The 17,342-nt window shown below is 42.2% G+C and overlaps 1 protein-coding gene across 1 annotated transcript in view; it reads right to left on the bottom strand.

The window, feature by feature from the left end:
• Positions 1 to 17,342, bottom strand: part of ahnak2 (AHNAK nucleoprotein 2) — a 69,651-nt gene that overhangs the window by 51,024 nt on the left and 1,285 nt on the right. The window lies entirely within an intron of this gene.

The following is a 17,342-nucleotide window of genomic DNA, read 5'->3' as shown; positions in this document are numbered from 1 at the left end:
GGGCGGACCAAGGAGACATGAGTGAAGGCCTCATTTATGATGGGAGAGCGGAGTATGGAACACTTCATCTTGGGCGCAGATGCGGCGTAGATGGAGGAATTGGGAGTAGGGGATAGAGTCTTTGCAGGAAGCAGGGTGGGAAGAAGTGTAGTCAAGATAGTTGTGGAAGTCAGTGGGTTTGTAATAGGCATCAGTCAATAGTCTATTTCTTGTGATGGAGACTGTGAGATCAAGAAAGGGAGGGAGGTATCAGAGATGATCCAAGTAAATTTGAGTGTAGGATGAAAATTGGTCGTGAAGTTGATGAAGTCCATGAATTCTGCATGGGTGCAGGAGGTAGCACCGATGCTGTCATCAACATAACGGAGATAGAGTTTGGGTATAGGGCCAGTGTATGCCTGGAACAGGGATTGTTCAACGTACCCTACAAAGAGGCAGGCATAACTGGGGCCCATGTGGGGGCCCATAGCTACGCCTTGGAATTGGAGGAAGTGGGAGGAGTCAAAGGAAAAGTTGTTGAGGGTGAGGACCAGCTCCGCTAGGCGGAGTAGAATGTTAGTAGAGGGAAATTGGATGGTTCTGTGGTCGAGGAAAAAACGGAGGGCTTTAAGACCTTCCTGGTGGGGGATGGTGTGGAGTGACAATGTCCATAGTAAAGATGAGGGAGTGGGGACTCGGAAAGTGGAAGTCATTAAAGAGCCGAAGGGCATGTGAGGTTTCTTGGACATAGGTCAGGAGAGATTGGACCAGGGGAGATAGGATGGAGTCGAGGTATGTGGAAATCATTTCTGTGGGACTGGAGCAGGCAGGATCTGCCAGGGCAGTTGTGTTTGTGGATTTTGGCGAGAAGGTAAAAACGGCCTGTGCGGGGCTGGGAAACGACAAGGTTGGAGGCTGTGGAAGGAAATCAGTAACAGTGTTTGAGATTAAGGCCTGGTGCTCATCTGTGGGATCATGCTCGAAGGATAAGTAGGAGGACGTGTCTGAGAGTTGGCACCTGGCCTCAGCCCGGTAGAGGTCAGTGAACGCCTGGAACAGACTACCACTGCAACTCCCTTGTCGGCGGGTTTGCTTACAATGTCAGTGTTGATGAATACACAAATTTTCAATGTTGTTTGCACGTTTTACTAATGAATACATTTACTAGCAAAGTTAAGGTTCACAAAGTTACAGAAAGGTCGATGTTAAATTGTTTTCATACTGGATGATAGGAATAGATATTTGGAATGCCTCTCTTGTTGATCCATTTTAATCAGTCTAGGACAGACAAATGTTAATTTTTCAGATGACACAAAACTCTAAAATATAGTAAGCAATGAATAGAAAAGTAACATTCAGCAGTCTTGGATACGTTAGTGGAATAGTGAGAATCATGGCAGATGTAATTTAATTAGAAATGTTGGACATAATCTTAGGAAGATCTAGGCACTATGAACATAGGACTGGAGTAAAGAAAATTGATTTTTTGTCAAATCCTAGAGGAATTGGTAGACTATACCTGGAATATTGGCAATTTTTGGCACATGATTGGTGGCACTGGTAGCTGAGTTGCTGCCTCACAGTTCCAGCATCCCAGGTTCAATCCTGACCCCTGGAGCTGTCCTGTAAAGTCTGTATGTTCGCCCTGTGACCATGAGGGTTTGCTCCTGGTGCTCCAGTTTGCTCCCACATCCCACATTGGTAGGTTAATTGGACATTGCAAATTGCTTCTTATGTGTAAGTGAATGGTACTCAGGGAGTTTTGGGGACTGTGGAGAGAATAAAATAGCAATAGTATAAATGGATATTTTACACCCAGCATTGGCCTTGTAGGCTGAAGGGCCTGTTTCTTACCATGTGATTCTATGACTATAATGGAAATGGAGAATGGGTGCATTGATCTCTTTACAATAGAGAAAGCTCAGAGGAATTATGATTGTGGTATCATATTTAATTACCAGATAATGGTGGTTTTGATTACGTCAAAACTATATCCAGTGGTAGAAAGCTCAATGTGTAGGAAGCGACTGCAGATGCTGGTTTACACTGAAGATGGACACAAAATGCTGGAGTAACTCAGCGGGTCAGGCAGCATCTCTGGAGAAAAGGAATAGGTAACGTTTTGCGTCTACCCAGTCTGAAGAAAAGTCTTGACCCAAAACGTCACATATTCCTTTTCTCCAGAGATGTCGCCTGACCCACTGAATATTCCAGCATTTTGGATCTATCTTTGGTAGAAAGATCAATGATTGACAAAAGAACCGAGATAATATGAGAAACATATTTTGAGGGTGGGTGGTCATGATTTGGAATACACTGACTGAAAGGGCTATGGGATCTGAATTAATAATAATCTTCAAAGTAAATTTGAATGTATTTGGAAAGGGGGGGGAAATCATAGCTATGGATAGTATAACTAATCAAATAGCTGTGCCTAGGAAATGGCACAGTTACAATGTGCCCTGTTCAATGATGTTTCTTAACCATATAACCATATAACAATTACAGCACGGAAAACAAGCCATCTCGGCCCTTCAAGTCCGTGCCGAACACTTATTTTCCCCTAGTCCCATCTACCTGCACTCAGACCATAACCCTCCATTCTTTTCCCGTCCATATACCTATCCAATTTATTTTTAAATGATAAAATCGAACCTGCCTCCACCACTTCCACCTGAAGCTCATTCCACACAGCTACCACTCTCTGAGTAAAGAGGTTCCTCCTCATGTTACCCCTAAACTTCTGTCCCTTAATTCTCAAGTCATGTCCTCTTGTTTGAATCTTCCATACTCTCAATGGGAAAAGCTTCCCCACGTCAACTCTGTCTATCCCTCTCATCATTTTAAAGACCTCTATCAAGTCCCCCCTTAACCTTCTGCGCTCCAAAGAATAAAGACCTAACTTGTTCAACCTTTCTCTGTAACTTAGTCGCTGAAACACAGGCAACATTCTAGTAAATATACTCTATACTCTCTCTATTTTGTTGACATCCTTCCTATAATTAGTGTTATGATCTAGTCATCGGACTCATTTGATTCATGTTTCTGAATAAATGAAGCCTTTAAGTGTGATAAAAGTTGCAGAGTTCGAAGGATAGAAAATAATAAAAGGTCAAACATTCCTGAAATTCCTCCAGGCATGCCATACTTTAAAAAATGCATTTATAACAAATATTGTTTTTAAATTGAAATTGAACATATTAATGTGGCATTTTGAGAATAGAGAAACATGGAATTATTTGCACTGAATCGTACTCATTACACTGGATGAAAGCAAACAAATTTGCTTGTCCATTTATGGAAATAATCTGAGCCTAATAAAGTGTATATTCATCCATTTATCCAGATGACTAGATCATGTGGTGGCTCGTGATTACATTCAGCTGAAGATAGACACAAAAAGCTGGAGCAACTCAGTGGGACTGGCAGCATCTCTGGAGAGAAGGTGATGTTTAGGGTCGAGACCCTTCTTCAGACTGGTTGGGGTAAGGGAAACAAGCTGGAATACAACAAAAAGGATTCTCTGATCTGCATTGAGCTAGCTATTGAGCTCACATGGAACACAAGGTCTAATTTTAGAAGCAGTTGGTAAACTCAAATCTGAAGAAACTGCTTTTGAGTAAAAACTCTAAAACCTCAACCAACATTCCTCAAAAATCACAGAGATTATTCATCTCACTGTGGAATTCTGTGATTATAAATTGGGGCAGCATGGGCTTGTGTCTTCTGCCATACCTCCAGCTTGGTTCTGGAGCAGACAAAATGTGTAAGAAGGCACTGCAGATGCTGGTTTAAACCGAAGATAAACACAAAAAGGTGGAGTAACTCAGCGGGCCAGCCAACATCTCTGCAGAAAAGGAATAGTTGATATTTCAGGTCTTAAGATCCTGCTGCAACCGTCTTCACTGTCTACAATCTCACCCAATTTTGTGTCATCTGCAAACTTGTTAACCATGCCAGGTACGTTCTCATCTAAATCATTGATACAGATGGCAATTAGCAATGGGCCCAGCACCGAACCCTGCTGCACACCACTAGTCACAGGCCTCTAGTCCTAAATGCAACCTTCCATTAAGCCAATTTTCTATCCATTCAACTATCTCTCCCTAAATCCCATGGGATCTAACCTCCAGAACAGCCTGCCATGCGGAACCTTGTCAAATGCCTTACTAAAATCCATGTACAATATACGTTGTCTACAGCTCTGCCTTCATCGACTTTTCTGGTCACATCTTCAAAAACTCAATCAAATTCATGAGACATGACCTCCCATGAATAAAACCGTGAATTATCCCTAATCAGCCCTAGCCCAATTGTGCATGTATATCATATCCCTCAGAATACTCTCTAGTAACTTTCCAGCCACAGATGTTAAGCTCACTGGCCTGTAGTTCCCAGCCTTTTCCCTCCTGCCCTTCTTGAATAAAGGCAGAATATTTGCCTCCCTCCAGTCTCCCGGCACCTCGCCTGTCGTTAAATACAACAAGGGGTCCTGTAATTTCCTCTCTAGCTTCCCACTGTGTTCTCAGATATATCTGATCAGGCCCCGGAGATATGTCTATCTTCATACGCGTCAGGACCTTCAGCACATCTGCGACGGTAATATTGAATGCTCTCGAGACACTTCCCGTGACTACCCCAAGATCTCCCATCCTCCTGTCTTCCTCCACGGTAAAAACAGAGGAGAAATACTCGTTGAGGACCTTGCCTATCTCCTGTGGCTCCACTCAGAGATGACCACTGATTCCTGAGGGGACCCTCTCTCTCTCTCTCTCTCTCTCTCTCTCTCTGTTTATCCATTTTCCCTTTATGTGCTTATAACATCTCTTGGGATTATCCCTAATGCTATCTGCTGGAGCTATCTCCTGTTCCCTTTTTGTTCTTATGATTTCATTTTTTGATTACTCTAGTTCCCAAAACTCATCCAGGGATACATTTGATCCCAGCTGCCTATACTTGTCCCATGCCTCCTTCATTCTCTTGATCAATTTCTTTCGTCATCCAGGCTTCCTTACGTTTGCCTGCCTTGCCCTTCACTATAACAGGGACGTGTCGTGAACTCTTGTCAGCACACTTTTAAAAACATCCCACTTTCCTGACGTGTGTTTTCCATCAAACCTACTCCAATCTACTTGAGTGAGTTCCTGTCTCATACCCTCATAGTTGGCCCTAATTTAGCATTTGAACCCATGGGCCTGCTCTGCCCCTATCCATAATTATCTTAAATCTAATAGAACAGTGGTTGCTGGTTCCAAAAAGCTTATCCAAAAACATCTCATCCACTTGCCACTCCCAGTCAATGGGAAATACCCTACTACGATAACCTTATTAGACCTGCAGCTGCATGCAATCTCCTGGCACCTTTGCTCTTCTGATGCCCATAGACTATTTGGGGTCCTGAGGTACAGCCCCAACAAGGTCATCATCCCTTTCTTGTTCTTCAGCTCCACCCATATAGCCTCACTGGACGAACTGTCTAGTGAGGCTATATTTAATGCCCCTTGTATAAAAATTCATGCAATTTAAACCAACCTTCCTCCCTCCCTGACTTTCTCCTGCCTATTTTATCCTCTATACTTTCTCTCATCACCCTCGACACCAACTTCTAACCTTTCCCCTGCCTCGGTCCTGTATAAGATCCCACCCTCCTGCCAATCTAGTTTAACTCCAACCATGTAGCACTAGCGAACCTGTATGTATTGGGTAATGCAAAAAAAAAAGGATCTCAGTATTTTCCTAGTCAACACATAGCCTGATTGAAAGGTTAGCTGCCTTTGGAAATAATGGCTTACAGGACAATGGTGCAGCAGAAAGCAGATACAATGACAGTGAGGAGAAATTACAGGTGAGTGGAGATAATGATCCATGAGAAAGATTGCAAAGGATGGAGGTATCGAGTGCAAGAGAGAACACGTGGTCTTTGGGAGAAAAACCACATGTGGAGATGGGAATTTGAGGAGAGTTTATGGACAATATGGAGATAAGTATTTTAACAAAAGTAGAACTTTTTCACCAATTCTGACTATGAGAATCAAAAATCAAGTTTACACTGAGTAATTTCTTATTGATGATATAATATCGATGTTTAATATATAAATGCAGCATTTGGATCTCTGCCCAGGCCTAAATGCCAGTACAGCCTTTAACAAAGGTTTATTGCTTTCTTTGCAAGAGATCAGGTATCTTTTTTCAGGATGTCAGGCATTTTAGTTGGTTTATATCGGAAGCCATGTCTATCTACTGTATGCTTTAGTTTAGAGGTACAAAGTGGAAGCAGACCCTTCGGATCACCACGTCTGCGCCAACCAGCAATTAGCCAGTAGAGACCTTAACCTCCTCCCTTTAATATTTAAATACATTACCTTCAGCAAGTTACATGCCCACAACAACCTGGGTTTTATCTAGGATTGGAAATTTTACCTGGTAAAGGCACCTTATTCCTCTGTATAAATAGGAGTAAATCAAAGGCTGGATATTCTTTGTTGAGTGGTGCACCTCCTGATTCCCACAACCTTTTCATTATCTGCTATGTATAATTCATGAGTGAAAAAAAAGAATAACATTGCTTGCTTGAATGAGTGCAATCAAGCACCTTGTTGCCATTCCAGAGCAAAACTTCCAATCCATCCAAACCCCAAACCATCCCTCATTCCACCACTGTCAAGTCAAGTCAATTGAGTTTATTGTCATTGGCACAAGTATGGTGAGGTTCAGGTACAGTTGAAGTCTTGCTCCGGAGATCTTCACCAGGTAAAACAAAGGGCCCATTAGGAAATGGCTCTGGGCACATTTGTGTGCATGATTCTTCTTGGCATCAATATTGCCTGCTGTGGATTTGTGACTAGATACAGTACATGAGGTCATTAAATTTAAGTTCTAACTACTTCAGTCCCGGCATTGACTTCAATTTGTTTCCTTCTCCCACTTCCCCAACCTTTGCCTGTGGAAAAGAGAGACCCGATGGAAGAGCCTCTCTCCTCCAAAAACATATCAGCCAAAACATCCAGAGCAACAGCAATAACATGAGATGCCTGTTTTCAGCAGTGATTAGACATAGTTTACAGCAAGCAAATTGCATTATGATATCCACCTCAATGTCAACCCCAAATTCCGCTTCACCATCCACCTCCTCACCCCACTACCTCAACTTTCACTCAAAGAGCTGCAGGAATGATATTGACAAGTTTGAGTTAGTGTTAGCCACTGAAAAGGTTGTGGTCTGTAGATATTTGTTAAGGCAGGAAACAGCATAGTTGGTGCTGTCTTGATACCAATATCAAGTTATTATGGCTGTTACAGAAATTCTATGAGCATCTCATACCATTTGTTGGTTAATCAGACATCATGATCCCTGAACCCCCTTTTGCAGTACATTACAATTTAGCACCCAGCCAACAATAACCTGTACGACAAGAATGCTTTTAGTACGAAAATATATTTTAACTCTCTCCAATCAGTGGAGAAAGAACAGGGGAGCAGTTACAACCAAATTCAGTTGTTCATTTAAACACAATTGATTTTTTTTTTTGCAGATGAGTTTTTGTCTCACTTAGATGGGTCCCTTTATTACAATACAAATTCATGGATGAATAAGGGAGTCTGATGCTATTTCCATCCACTGCTGGGCAGCATCCTCGCCTTAGCTGCCCAACCTAGAAAAAGCTGTTGAGAAGTGAATAAAGTCATTTTTTATGCAAAGCAATGTATAGGCTCTTTATGATCTCATTTTCTCTCCTCTTGGTCACAATAGACAATAGACAATAGGTGCAGGAGTAGGCCTTTCGCCCCTTCGAGCCACCACTGCCATTCAATGTGATCATGGCTGATCATCCCCAATCAGTACCCCGTTCGTGCCTTCTCCCCATATCCCTTGACTCCGCTATCTTTAAGAGCTCTATCTATCTCTCTCGTGAAAGCATCCAGGGAACTGGCCTCCACCGCCCTCTGAGGCAGAGAATTCCACAGACTCACAACTCTCTGTGTGTAAAAGTTTTTCCTCATCTCCGTTCTAAATGGCTTGCCCCTTATTCTTAAACTGTGGCTCCTGGATCTGGACTCCCCCAAAATCGGGAACATGTTTCCTGCCTCTAGTGTGTCCAAACACTTAATAATCTTATATGTTTCAATAAGATTCCCTCTCATCCTTCTAAATTCCAAAGCAACAAGCCCAGCCGCTCTATTCTATCAAAATATGACAGTTCCGTCATCCCAGGAATTAACCTTGTGAACCTACGCTGCACTCCCTCAATAGCAAGAATGTCCTTCCTCAAATTAGGGGACAACAACTGCACAAAATACTCCAGGTGTGGTCTCACTAGGGCCCTGTACAACTGCAGAAGGACCTCTTTGCTCCTATATTCAACTCCTCTTGTTATGAAGGCCAACATGCCATTCGCTTTCTTCACTGCCTGCTGTACCTACACGTTTACTTTCAGTGACTGATGAACAAGGACCCCCAGATCTCGTTGTACTTCCCCTTTTCCCAACTTGACACCATTTAGATAATAATCTGCCTTCCTGTTTTTGCCACCAAAGTGGATAACCTCACATTTATCCACATTAAACTGCACCTGCCATGCATCTGCCCACTCACACATGTCCAAGTCACCCTGCATCCTCATAGCATCCTCCTCACAGTTCACACTGCCACCCAGCTTTGTGTCTTCTGCAAATTTGCTAATGTTACTTTTAATCCGTGTAACTAAATCATTGATGTATATTGTAAATACCTGTGGTCCCAGCACCGACCCTTGCGGTACCCCACTAGTCACTGCCTGCCATTCTGAAAGGGACCCGTTAATCCTTACTCTTTGTTTCCTGTCTGCCAACCACTTTTCTATCCATGTCAGCACCCTACCCGCAATACCATGTGCTCTAATTTTGCATACTAATTTCCTATGTGGGACCTTATCAAAAGCTTTCTGAAAGTCCAGGTACACTACATCCACTGGCTCTCCCTTGTCCATTTTCCTAGTTACATCCTCAAACAATTCCAGAAGATTAGTCAAGCATGATTTCCCCTTCGTAAACCCATGCTGATTCGGACCGATCCTGTTACTACTATCCAAATGTGCTGCTAATTCATCTTTTATAATTGACTCCAGCATCTTCCCCACCACCCATGTCAGACTAACTGGTCCATAATTCCCTGTTTTCTCTCTCCCGCCTTTCTTAATAAGTGGGATAACATTAGCTACCCTCCAATCCACAGGAACTGATCCTGAATCTATAGAACATTGGAAAGTGATCACCAATGCGTCCACAATTTCTAGAGCCACTTCCTTAAGTACCCTGGGATGCAGATCATCAGGCCCTGGGGATTTAGAAACATAGAAAATAGGTGCAGGAGTAGGCCATTCGGCCCTTCGAGCCTGCACTGCCATTCAATATGATCATGGCTGATCATCCAACTCAGTATCCTGTACCTGCCTTCTCTCCATACCCCCTGATCCCTTTAGCCACAAGGGCCACATCTAACTCCCTCTTAAATATAGCCAATGAACTGGCCTCAACTACCTTCTGTGGCAGAGAATTCCAGAGATTCACCACTCTCTGTGTGAAAAATGTTTTCCTCATCTCGGTCCTAAAAGATTCCCCCCTTATCCTTAAACTGTGACCCCTTGTTCTGGACTTCCCCAACATCGGGAACAATCTTCCTGCATCTAGCCTGTCCAACCCCTTAAGAATTTTGTAAGTTTCTATAAGATCCTCCCTCAATCTTCTAAATTCTAGCGAGTACAAACCAAGTCTATCCAGTCTTTCTTCATATGAAAGTCCTGACATCCCAGGAATCAGTCTGGTGAACCTTCTCTGTACTCCCTCTATGGCAAGAATGCTGTAAGCAATACTCCAGGTGTGGTCTCACCAGGACCCTGTACAACTGCAATAGAACCTCCCTGCTCCCTCTAGGATTTATCAGCCTTCAGTCCCATCAGTCTACCCAACACCATTTCCTGCCTAATGTGAATTTCCTTCAGTTCCTCTGTCACCCTAGATCCTCTGGCCTCAGGCAGATTGTTTGTGTCCTCCTTAGTGAAGACGGATCCAAAGTACCTGTTCAACTTGTCTGCCATTTCCTTGTTCCCCATAATAAATTCACCTTTTACAGTCTTCAAGGGTCCAACTTTGGTCGTAACTATTTTTTTCCTCTTCACATACCTAAAGAAGTTTTTACTATCCTCCTTTATATTCTTGGCTAGCTTACCTTATCTTTTCTCCCTGTATTGTCTTTTTAATTATCTTCTGTTGCCCTTTAAAAGTTACCAAATCTTTGCTATGTTATACTTCTCTTTTATTTTCATACTGTCCCTGACTTCCCTTGTCAGCCACGGTCACCCCTTACTCCCCTTGGAATCTTTCTTCCACTTTGGAATGAACTGATCCTACACCTTCTGTATTATTACCAGAAATACCTGCCATTGTTGTTCCATTGTCATCCCTGCTTGGGTATCTTTCCAGTCAACTTTGGCCAGCTCCTCCCTCATGGCTCCATAGTCCCCTTTGTTCAACTGTAATACTGACACCTCCGATTTACCCTTCTCATTGTAGATTAAAACTTATCATATTATGGTCACTACCTCCTAATGGCTCCTTTACCTCGAGTTCTCTTATCAAATCCGGTTCATTATACAACATTAAATCCAGAATTGCCTTCTCCCTAGTAGGCTCCAGTACAAGCTGCTCTAAGAATCCATCACGGAGGCACTCCACACACTCCCTTTGTTGGGGTCCAGTACCAACCTGATTTTCCCAGTCTACCTGCATGTTGAAATCTCCCATAACAACCATAGCATTACCTTTACGACATGCCATTTTAACTCTTGATTCAACTTGCACCCTATATCCAGGCTACTTTTTGGGGATGTCCCATTATGGTCTTTTTACCCTTACAATTTCTCAGTTCTCTCCATACTGACTCTCCATCTCCCGATTCTATGTCACCCCTCGCAAGAGACTGAATTTCATTGCTCACCAGCAGAGCTATGCCACACCCTCTGCCCACCTGTCTGTCTTTTCGATAGGACGCATACCCTTGAATATTCAGTTCCTAGCCCTGGCCCTCTTGCAGCCATGTCTCTGTAATTCCCACAACATCATACTTGCCAATTTCGAACTGAGCCTCAAGCTCACCCACTTTATTTCTTATACTTTGCTCATTCATATATAACACTTTGACTTCGGTATTCACCTTCCCTCTCACTCTGTTCACTATTGGCCCTGACCTTACTCTCTTATCCCTTCTCGAACTTTCCTTCCCATTACTTTGTGAGTCTTTTGTAACATTTCCAGTACTCACTTCCCTTTTAACTCCATCTTTATATTCCCAATTTGTCAATCCCTTGACAATAAGTTTACTTTAGTTGATTATTATCATGAGTACCGAGGTACAGTTTTTTTTTGCATGTTATCCAGTCAGCAAAAAATATATATATGACTATAATCAAGCCATCCACATTGTACAGATACGGGTTACGGGAATAACATTTAATGCTTGATAAAGTCAAGTAAAGTCCATTAAAAGATAGTCCAAGGGTCTCTAGTTGGTGATAGGATGGTTCAGTTGCTTGATAACAGGTGGGAAGAAATTATCCCTAAACATGGAGGTGTGCGTTTTTACACTTCTGTACCTCTAGCCTGATGGGAGAAGGGAAAAGAGGGAGTTGCTGGGGAGAAACTCGTCCTTGATTATGCTGGTGGCTTTGCTGAGGTAATGTGAACTGTACATGGAGTCAATGGAAGGAAGATTGGTTTGCGTGCTGGTCAGGGCTACATCCACAACTCTCAGCAATTTCTTGTGGTCTTGGATGGAGCTGTTTTGCAAATGCAACCCAGACATTCCCCACCTATATTACCCATGGACTAACTTTGTTGCTGTCAGTCTTCTAGTAGCCTGTGAACTAGCAATTTTGGTTCTCACCAGCACCTCAATCTGCATTAAAAGGAGGAACAGTGGTACAAATCTGTTTGGACGTGCAGGTATGTTACTGCATGTACTGATCTCCTGGCTCCATGGAGTGTTATCAAGTTAGACAAGTGTAGAAAGTAATTATTCAGAAGTCATACATCTCACCCAATGTTCCAGTCTACTGAAATCAATTATAGGTGGCATATTTGTTACTTCCATTAAATGCCCTCATCAAATTAAATGTTTATTGTGTAATTCTGTTAACATGATGGGTTAAGCCTGGTCAAAGGTAGTGGGATAAAACTGTCCTAAATCGCATTGTCATGCACCTTTTTGCACTCTGATCCTGGATTTTTTAATTATATATTACCAGAGGCTCCTTTCTTTCAAGCTATCATATCATGTTATTTGTCCTGAGTTTTTAGCTATTATAGATATATGTGCATAAAACAGACAGTGGTTTGTAATATTTATGACTTAATATTAGTGCAGGCAGTAAATAATGCAAAATATGTTTTGCCAAGTTCTCCAAATAGTTGCCTAAGAGGTAATGAAGGATTCACTGGTGAATTTAAAGCTTTCAAAAATATTAAAAATACATGAATTGATGTCAGGAAACTTATCTTAATATATTACATATTTCATGCTGTTTGAGGTCATGCCAACATTGTTATTGCAGTTCAAATAGCAGAAAAACAGCTAGTGGTCAACAAATGAAAAGTTGAGCTGGTGCTCAACTAAATGTCCAAATGTCAATATTAATTACTGGGAAATATTTCTAACCATTGGAGAAAAATTCACCTTGGGGAAATCTGCAAAATCTTAGGTACTCAAACAGTAGTAAACTCAATAATAGGATTTGGTGCTGTGACATCATCTTATATAACTATTTAACTGAGAATTTTTTACATATTCCGGTAGAGATTCACCTCATGATTTCAAAATTCCCCTCATCTGAAAAATTGGTTCATTATTTCCCAGGTTTTTTACAAAAATTGTTTTAAAATGAAAAAAAGTGTTTTCAAATCAAACCGAGCTGTATGACATCACTATGCCTTTGCTCGTGCCCCACCTGGCTCGTGCCCCCCCGGCTCTGGATTAAAGCAGGTGCTGTCAACGCGCAGGCGCAGTTTTCCACGAGTTACGTCACCATCCTCAACCCCCCCCCCCTCCCCGCAACCGCGCGATGAGGGGATGGGACCCAACAAGTCCCCCGAGGTCTAGTGTAAAATATAAACACTTTAAGATTCCTGTGGCACCGAAATATAAAACCACCACATTTCTTCAAACAGAATAGATTTTGACATCTTATTTTTCTTATATTTCACAGAAATTACTTTGTGTAAATCTTATCCATGTCAAGTGATTAATGCTTGCTGAGGCATTTGGAGTATTGCTTTCAGTTTTAGTCACCCATTAGAATACACAAACAGGGATATAATGCTGAGGTTCTATATGACACTGGTCAGGCCGCATTTGGAGTATTGTGAACAATTTAGGGCCCCATATCTGAGGAGGGATGTGTTGGCTCTGGAGAGGGTCCAGAGGAGGTTTACAAAAATGTTCCCAGGAATAAGTGGGTTAATAGACAATAGACAATAGTTGCAGGAGTAGGCGCCATTCAAGCCAGCACCGCCATTCATTGTGATCATGGGTGATCATCCACAATCAGTACCCCATTCCTGCCCTCTCCCCATATCCCCTGACTCCGCTATCTTTAAGAGCTCTATCTAACTCTCTCTTGAAACCATCCAGAGAATTGGCCTCCACTGCCTTCTGAGGCAGAGAATTCCACAGGTTCACATCCCTCTGTGTGAAAATGTTTTTCCTTATCTCCATTCTAAATGGCTTACTACTCCTTATTCTTAAACTGTGGCCTCTGGTACAGGACTCCCCCAATATCGGGAACATGTTTCCTGCCTCTAGCATGTCAAAAGCCTTAAAAATCTTATATGTTTCAATAAGATACCCTCTCATCCTTCTACATTCCAGACCCATCTAAATACAAGCCCAGCCGCTCCATTCCATCAACATATGACAGTCCCGCCATCCCGGGAATTAACCTTGTGAACCTACGCTGCAATCCCTCAATAGCAAGAATGTCCTTCCCCAAATTTGGAGACTAAAACTGCACACAATGATGCAGGTGTAGTCCCACTAGGGCCCTGTACTACTGCAGAAGGACCTCTTTGCTCCTCTATTCAACTGCTCTTGTTATGAAGGTCAACATGCCATTCGCTTTCTTCACTGCCTGCTGTACCTGCATGCTTACTTTCAGTGACTGATGAACAAGGACCCCCAGATCTCGTTGTACTTCCCCTTTTCCCAACTTGGCACCATTCAGGTAATAATCTGCCTTCCTGTTTTTGCCACCAAAGTGGATAACCTCACATTTATCCACATTAAACTGCATCTGCCATGCATCTGCCCACTCACTCAACCTGTCCAAGTCACCCTGCATCCTCATAGCATCCTCCTCACAGTTCACACTGCCACCCAGCTTTGTGTCATCTGCAAACTTTCTAATGTTACTTTTAATCCCATCATCTAATTCATAAATGTATATTGTAAATAGCTGCGGTCCCAGCACCAAGCCTTGCGGTACCCCACTAGTCACTGCCTGCCATTCTGAAAGGGACCCGTTAATCCTTACTCTTTGCTTCCTGTCTGCCAACCAATTTTCTATCCATGTCACCACCCTACCCCCAATATCATATGCTCTAATTTTGCCCTATGTGGAACCTTATCAAATGCCTTTTGAAAGTCCAGGTACACTATATCCACTGGCTCTCCCTTGTCCATTTTCCCAATTACATCATCAAACAATTCCAGAAGATTAGTCAAGCATGATTTCCCCTTCATAAATCCATGCTGACTCGGACCTATCCTGTTACTGCTATCCAATTGTGTTGCTATTTAATCTTTCATAATTGACTCCAGCATCTTCCCCACCACCGATGTCAGGCTAACTGGTCTATAATTCCCTCTCTCTCTCTCTCTCTCTCGCCTTTCTTAAAAAGTGGGATAACATTAACTACCCTCCAGTCCACAGGAACTGATCCTGAATCTATAGAACGTTGGGAAATGATCACCAATGCATCCACGATTTCTAGAGCCACTTCCTTAAGTACCCTGTGATGCAGACCATCAGGCCTTGGGGATTTATCAGCCTTCAGTCCCATCAGTCTACCCAACACAATTTCCTGCCTAATGTGAATTGCCTTCAGTTCCTCCGTCACCCTAGATCCTCTGGCCACTAGTACATCAGGGAGATTGTTTGTATCTTCCTTAGTGAAGTTGGATCCAAAGTACTTGTTCAACTCGTCTGCCATTTCCTTGTTCCCCATAATAAATTCGCCTGTTTCAGTCTTCAAGGGTCCAACTTTAGTATTAACTATGTTTTCCTCTTCACATACATAAAGAAGCTTTTACTATCCTCCTTTATATCCTTGGCTAGTTTACCTTCGTACCTCATCTTTTCTCCCCGTATTGCCTTTTTAGTTATCTTCTGTTGATCTTTAAGTTTCCCAATCCTCTGGCTTCCCACTCATCTTTGCTATGTTATACTTCTCTTTGATTTTTATAACATCCCTGACCTCCCTTGTCAGCCACGGTCGCCCCTTACTCATATTATGAGCCCCTTATTCACATTATGGTTAACATATAATGAGCGTTTGACAGCACTGGACCTGTACTCGCTGGAGTTTAGAAGGATGAGGGGAGACCTCATAGAAACTTACCAACTGTTCGGCTTGGATAGAGTGGATGTGGAGAGGATGTTTCCACCAATGGGAGAGTCCAGAACCAGAGGTCATAGCCTCAGAATTAAAGGCCATTCCTTTAGGAAGGAGGAGGAGGAATTTCTTTAGTCATAGGGTGGTGAATCTGTGGAATACTTTGCCACAGAAGGATGTGGTGGCCAAGACAATGGATATTTTTAAGTCAGAGATAGATAGATTCTAGATTAGTAAAGGTGTCAGGGGTTATGAGGAGAAGGCAGGAGAATGGGGTTAGAACAGATAGATCAGCCATGATTGAATGGCAGAGTAGAGTTGATGGGCCAAATGTCCTAATTCTGCTCCAATCACTTATGACCCTGCTATATTTGCATTCAATGCCTATAAAATATTGTCGTAGTACCTACTTAATCCATCTCCTCTAGCAGGTGAATGCTATCCATGTTAAAGCTTGTTAAGCCGGAAAATGTGCAGAGATGATTTACAAGGATGATGCCAACACTTGAGGGCCTGGGCTATAGGGAGAGGTTGGGCAGGCTATGTCTGGGGGTGAGGCAAGTTGGGCTGAAGGGCCTGTTTCCATGCTGTATAACTATGACTCTAATGCAAAGTTATGGATTTTTTTCACCGTTAGCACTACTGCTATGCCAGTTCATGCCCGACCCTAATTAAGAGTTATGCTGCACAAGTACAAACAAGTTGCGCAAGTTAGATGTTATTAAATAACTATTTATCCCAGTTATACTATCTGTAAAGGCTTATGGTCAAAAACATGCAGCCCACGTCATCCAAATATACCTCTCACATGTGCAGCTATAAACCTTTCATTCATGGTAAAATGCTTCTGACGCAGGAAGATGACACATGTGCTACTTAATCATGTTATTTTTGAATGGATGAAGGAGGAATGGTGAAGGGGAAAGAAACACATGCATATACAGGAGAAACTGTTCAGAGGAAGGGACAGATATTGTGAACAATCCTGAAACCTGGATTATTGACTTGTACAATATACAACCACTATGCACTTCAATCATTCCCTTGAGGATCATCAGACATAAGAGCAGCCCACCGAGTCTGCTCTGCCTTTCAATCATGGCTGATGTGTTTTTCCCTCTCAATCCCATTGTCCTGCCTTCTCTCCCTAACCTTTGACACCCTTAAGACTTTTCCAAATGTTAGCTCATTTAACTTAGCTGCAATGTTGATTACAGTATATTGTGGTGACTTTCCCATCCTAATTGGAGCTAAAAGACATATCACATCACAACAGTGGCATTACAGAAGTGACGCCCTCTCTCAGTGCAGAAGAAGGAGCCAAATCAAACTGCGCCATGGTTGTTCTACACAATAATTTTTATTTTAACATTATAGTTTAACAAATGTGTACTCTACACGATAATTTAAGTGTAAACGTTACATTGAAGTCAAAACTCAATTTGCATTGCTTCAAACTCTTACTGCTATAACTTAAAATATTATTGTACAATCCCAACCATTTTCATTATTCGTTTCAGGACCTTGGCAATGCTGTCTTGGGCAGTGTTTAATGCCAAACCTCAAAATGGGTACTTTTGCATTACTTTATATATATATATATATATATATATATATATATATATATGCACACATATATATATATGCACAAGGATTGGCTTTTCTTGTCGGGATTTGACAATCGCCTGTCAGATCAGAACAAGCCTTTGTGGTACAGTTAAAAC

Source organism: Amblyraja radiata, chromosome 9, assembly GCF_010909765.2.
Source record: "Amblyraja radiata isolate CabotCenter1 chromosome 9, sAmbRad1.1.pri, whole genome shotgun sequence".
In the NCBI taxonomy this organism is placed as follows: Eukaryota; Metazoa; Chordata; class Chondrichthyes; order Rajiformes; family Rajidae; genus Amblyraja; species Amblyraja radiata.
This window is presented reverse-complemented; position numbering and strand designations above follow the sequence as displayed.